Source organism: Aethalodelphis obliquidens, unplaced genomic scaffold (genome assembly GCF_003676395.1).
Source record: "Aethalodelphis obliquidens isolate GAN/ISIS:26980383/991018 unplaced genomic scaffold, ASM367639v1 scaffold239, whole genome shotgun sequence".
Classification (NCBI taxonomy): Eukaryota; Metazoa; Chordata; class Mammalia; order Artiodactyla; family Delphinidae; genus Aethalodelphis; species Aethalodelphis obliquidens.
This window is the reverse complement of record NW_020838153.1, coordinates 8,245-14,246: the sequence shown is the minus strand read 5'-3', so window position 1 is coordinate 14,246 and position 6,002 is coordinate 8,245. Positions and strand designations below refer to the sequence as shown.

General features: G+C 48.8%; 1 pseudogene; it reads left to right on the top strand.

Annotated features, from left to right (window-relative positions):
* The first annotated feature begins 1,380 nt into the window (after positions 1–1,380).
* LOC113616602 (melanoma-associated antigen B4-like) lies at positions 1,381–3,022 on the top strand (annotated as a pseudogene).
* The last annotated feature ends 2,980 nt before the right edge of the window (positions 3,023–6,002 follow it).

Genomic DNA, 6,002 nt, shown 5'->3' with positions numbered 1-6,002 from the left:
TAACAAAGGTGACCCACCTGCATCCCACCCCTGCGATCTTGTTCTTCGAGGCCCCAGCTGAGCTATCGGGCTGAATTCGGCCTAGGATGTCTCAGGCAGAAGGCCTTGGTCTGTGAGAGTAGCGCTGATTCTACAAATGGAGAAGGTCTAAGTCCTAGATGAGGGCCCTGAGTGCTAGTGAGCAGACCTCGACCCCCAAAGCGGGCCACAGTGAGCAGCGCCCCTGCTCTCAGCTCTAGGAGGCCCTAGCAAGGTAGACAGACGTTGAGTGACCTAAATTCCCCTCTAGTGACGAAGGGAAATGAGGGCTACCTCATGGCTCCCAAACTCAGGAGAGGAGGCTCCGGGCGGAGCTGGCAGGCTCCTCTGGAGATGGTCTCAGGGAGATGAGAGCCTTGGTCTAATGGAATAAGCCCAATTCAGCAAAGGGACCTAGTCCTCAACAGCATTCATGGTTGTGACACCGAGTGAGGATGGGGACCCCTCCCACAAGAAACGGGGCAGCATAAAGCACCAGCCCTGTTTTCAGGCTTGGGAGAATTGGGTATTTTGACATGAGTTGCATTCACTTATTCCCAGGACATCTCAGGGAGGTGAGAGACCAGGTCAAAGGGGGCAGCCTCGGGTTGGCAAAGGAGGATTTCAGGTTATGCCAGGTGTCATGGTGAGAACCTTGAGGACTGTGGGGATGTCCCACATGAAAGCATTCAGGCCACAAAGAATCCTCACTATTAGCATCCCTGGGAGACCTCAAGCATAGATGTCAGGCAGAAATGCCCATCAGTTCCCACTACAGGCTAACAGGGAAATAAGGGTCTTGGTCTGAGGAGAGTGGTCCCATGTCAGCAGAGGGAGAAATCTTAGACCCTATCAGGAGGCACATTTAGACCTTGAATTGGGATCTTGTGTGGGACCACAAGGACTTCAGCCTGCCTGCAACAGCTTTCATTCTTGGGAGACCACGTTTAGTTAGATACGGTCATCTTCACTTCCTCCTATTGGGACACAGGGTGGTTTGGCTCTTACTATCATATAGGCATCAATTCAGGCAAAAGTTGAGCTTCTCTACCAGGAGTCCAATTGAGAAACCTGAGTTAGGACTCAAAGTGTCCAACCCAACCCTTGGATTTCAGCCCAAGAAATCTCTGGGAAGGACTGTCAGGTAGAGCGTCTGCTTCACTTCTTTATATCACGTCTTAGAGAGGTGAGGTCCTTAGTCTGAAGGTGCATCCACCAGTCAGCAAATGGAGAGTGTTGCCAAGCCTTTTAAGGAGCCAAGGTGAGGACCTCAAATGATGATCGTGGTGAACTCAGGATAGAAAGGACCCTACTGAGCTCGCAGCTCTGGTGTCCCCTGGCAGGGAGGTGGACTGAGGCACCCCTTCACTTCCTTCTCCTGGATCGCAGGGAGGTTTGAGGTGTCAGCTTAAGAGTAGCAGCAGGGAGGGTGCCCAGGCTCTGCAGAGACCTGACATGATAATATTGAAGATGAACCGAGAGGACCCCACTGCCAGCACCTGTTGTCACCTGAGTAAATCCAAGGCAGGGCTGATAGGATGTAGAGTAAAACTCTAAGGCCTCTGTGTTTCCTCTATGGGATTCTGGGAGGACAGGCTGACCGGGAAAACAGGAACCTTGTGGGTTCCCAGAGCAGTGCCCTCAAGGAAACTTGCAGAGGCAGCCTTTGATAAAGCCAAGGTGGAATCTCCCTACTTTAAGGTGCTCACGTCATCTCATTCTCCAGCCTCCAGGTGTCCAAATCATCTGTCATTGGCGCACACTCCTGTCTGCTGTCCCTGACCACAGCCACCATGCCTCGTGGTCAGAAGAGTAAGGTCCGTGCTCGTGAGGAACGCCGCCGTAACAGAGGTGAGACCCAAGGTCTTAATGCTCAGGCCACCACAGCAGGGGTAGAAGAGACCACTTCCTCACCCGTTTCTGTTTCTCAGGGTACTCTCCCGAGCTCCGCTGCTGCTGGCACTCGCCAGGAGCCTCAGGGAGCCCCAGCCACTAGCTCTCGTGATGCAGGGGTTTCATGCCCAGGATATGATGTACGTGCCAAGGGCTAAGTTGAGGAAAGTAAAAATTCCTCCCAGGCCTCAACCTCCAGTGATCCTGGAAAGGATCTTGTAACCAGGAAGGCAGGGATGTTGGTGCAGTTCATGCTGTATAAATATAAGATAAAGGAGCCCATTAAAAAGGGAGAAAAGCTGAAGATTGTCAACAAAAGGTATAGGGAGCACTTCCCCGAGATCCCCAGGAGAGCCTCCGAGTGCATGGAGCTGGTCTTTGGCCTAGAATTGAAGGAAGTCAAGCCCAACAGTCATTCCTATGCCCTTGTCGGCAAGCTAGATCTCACCGATGATGGGCGTCAGAGCAGTGGCGGGCGGTTTCGGAAGAATGGGCCCCTGATGCCTCTCCTCGGTGTGATCTTCTTGCATGGCGACCGCGCCTCTGAGGAGGAGATCTGGGAATCCCTGAATGTTTTGGGTGTTTTTGATGGAAGGAGGCACTTCATCTTGGTGGAGCCCAGGAAGCTTATCACAGAAGATTTGGTGCAGGAAAGGTGCCTGGAGTACCGCCAGGTGCCCAGCAGTGATCCGCCATGCTCTGAGTTCCTGTGGGGCCTGAGAGCCCGCGCTGAAACCAGCAAGATGAAAGTGCTGGAGGTTCTGGATGCGGAACCAGAACCGTATCTCCATGGATCTGGAGATCCATGATACGGTCCCCACTGCCTTCCCACCCCACAATGAAGAGGCTTTGAGAGATGAGGGAGAGAGAGCCCGAGCCAGGGCTGCAGCCAGGGCTGGCACTACTGCCACTGCCGTGCGCGTTCCAGGGCCACATCCAGCCTCTCCTCACACCCCTAGTGAGGTCTGAAGCCCACCCATTCTTCACTTTGTGGTTGGAAAAGCCTGTTAACCAGTGTTCCTGATATGCTTAAATAACTTGTTGACTTTTTTCCTGCATTTTTAATTGGTGTTCCTTTTAACAGAAAGTTTATTTAGATTCAGAATATAAGTATATGAATGACATGGATCACACACTTACTGCTGCTTGTCAGATTTAGGAGTAAGAATTCTGTTTTTAGAAATACAAATTGGAAATCCTTAAATCACTTTTGTGGTCCAGAACAAGAATAACATCACTTTAGGATAAGAATATCCTCGGAAACATGAAAGAACACCACGCTAAAATAGGATCAGAAGATAGCTAGGTAGCTAGATGGAGAGATAAGATAGATAAGACAGATAGAGAGCTAAAGGCAAAGTTGATCAATTCTTGGTTTGCCTTACTCCATTTAGTCTTTCTTTTGTAAATTTAAAAGATATATACTGGATTTGCTTATGGTTTTCAAGAATGTTTGAGAATACAAATTATAGCAAATGATTTGTTCATGACTCTTATTTTACACAAACATTAACTGAGCATCTGCTCTTAAGAAGTCTCTGTGCTCGTACTGGGGATGTTTAATCAAAAAAGTCCTAGCCTCTGCCCATGCAATTACAGTTTCTCAGAGAAGCTATTATTGTATGGAAAAGGGTGAGATACTCTCTACTTCAAGAAGAGCAAGTAAAAAAGCAGGGTAAAGAGAGGGTGGAGAGAACATATTCCTTAGTTTTCATTGTTAAAAGCAGAATTTTGGCTGATTGGGAGGATTTTTTCCGGCTAGAATGCTGCATATTCTCTGACATATCTTAGATGTAAAAAAAAAAAAAAATCCCAGCTGGATTGATGGTAACGTCTGAGGTCAAGATAATCATAGTAATAACCGCCATTCCCTAGCGTCTCAATACAAGACAGGCATAGTGACAGCTGCTTTCCATACATTACATATATTCCACCAGTCCTACAAGACAGGTCTTATCAAACTCACTTCACAGTGAAGATCCTGAGGCTCATAGAGTTAGAGTTTGGTCATGTGCCAAAATTCATAAGGCTAGTAAATGACAGGGGTGGGACTAGACTCCTGGTCTAAATTACTGTAGAGCTCGTACTGGTCTACTCCTCCTACCCTGAGACACATCCTGTGTCTTTTATTTCAGTTGTTTTCTCAGTACTTCAAACTTTGTCTTAGGTGATAAAAAGAATGGCCTTGTGCTCAAACTACTGGATTGGAATACGTAGCCAGAGCAGTAAGAATACCAAAATATTTGAGAGGTATAAATAAATAAATAAATGAAAGAGACAATATTCGGTGACAGTATAAGCATCTACATTTGCGATGTTAGATAACCTCAAAAGACTAGGGGCTCTCAAAATCATCCTCACAGTCTCTTCCCTGTAGAAAGTAAATCTATCAGAACAGAAGTGACGTGGGAATCTTCATCTGGCTGATGAGATAGAATAGATCAGTGTACTTTTTTTCCCTGACAGGCTACCACCACCTGTTCTGGGACTCCTGCCTTGTGCTACAGCTTCCCCATCTCACATTACTCCTGGGCCAGGGACCCATTCTCTGTAAGGTTTGCAGAGCGAAAACTGCTCAAGAGTTTGCAGAGATGTGGAATTTCCTAAGCAGGCTTTAATCCAAGAGATAGAAAGCAAGATGAGGGCCCCGTGTAGGAGGACTGAGGAGACCAAAGCCCAGAATATTGGGGGGTGGTCATTGGGACACCAGTCCTGTCTGCTATCAGACACAGAGGGTCTCAGGCAGACCTGTTAGGCTAACCGTACCCTCACTTATTCTTCAGGCTTCTTGGGGCCATAAGAAATTTGTCTAAGGGCAGAGTTCTCAGGTTGGTAGAGGAGAGAGTGTGAGTCTCTCACAGAAAGGACAGTGATAAAGCTGAATAAAGACCCAGCCAGAACAGTAGGATCCCATAAAGTCCCATCCGCTTTGGCAGCCCCTTGAGGTCCAGAACAGTCCTGGCTGCTTGTGACTAACACTTTCAACTCAGGTCGCGGGAAGGTGGGGACTCTGGGGATCAGCAGAGCCCTCAGCCTTAGATCAGCAGAGAATGGAGCCCCAGGAAGTGTGCAGAGTCATAGTGAAGACCCTGTCTGTGGACATGGGGACCACTCAGTCCACCACTGTCAGGGCTACACTTAGCCCCTCCTCTGCTGTTAGCCCTGGGAGGCATAGGCAAGAGCTGGCAGGGTCAAGTGCCCCCTGACTTCTGCCTGGAGGGTGTCAGGGAGGGGAGGACCTTGGTTTATAGGCTGGCTGTTCAGCAGAGAGTGGAATCCCAGGCGTGACAGTGTCAAAGTAAAAGTCCTGTATGAGGAGTGCGGCAACCAACTACCCCGTTACAGATACATCCTTAGAAAGTCCCGCGTCTGTAATTGGCCTGGGGAGGCAATAGACAGGGCTTTCAGACTAAGTTTATCCCTTATTGTCTGAAGGAAGATGGTTTCAGGGACTTAAAGTCCTTGGACTGATGGGGGAGGCCTCATTCAGCAGAGGAAGGGTACCCAGTTCCTAACAGGAGTCAACATGATGACAGTGACTGACAATGAAAGGAGCTCTCCCAGAAAGAAGGGGACCACATAGAGCACTGTCCCTGTTGTCAGACCTGAGGCTATGTCACTTAGGCATGGTGACGTGATGTGTCATACTCACTTCCTCCCAGAGCTCTCATGGAGGTAAGGAACCTCATTAAAAACCAGTGTGCTCAGTGGCTCTCCTTAGGATCTCAGGGAATTGTTCCCTGTACATTTTGTTGACAACCTTCAGCATGTCTGCCTCCATAATGGGCTCTTTTATATTTCTGCAGTAGGAATTGCCTGCCGATGCAGGGGACATGGGGTCGTGCCCCTGTCCAGGAAGATCCCACATGCCGCGGAGCGGCTGGGCCCGTGAGCCATGGCCGCTGAGCCTGCACATCCCGAGCCTGTGCTCCGTGACGGGAGAGGCCACAACAGTGAGAGGCCCGCGTACCGCAAAAAAAAAAAAAAAAAAAAAAGCTCATATTTTGTTTTATTTGGGGTTGTAGTCTGAGCATAGTGCATAGTATACAGTAGGTACCTTATATTTAATCAATAAAGGCCGAAAGAAAGAC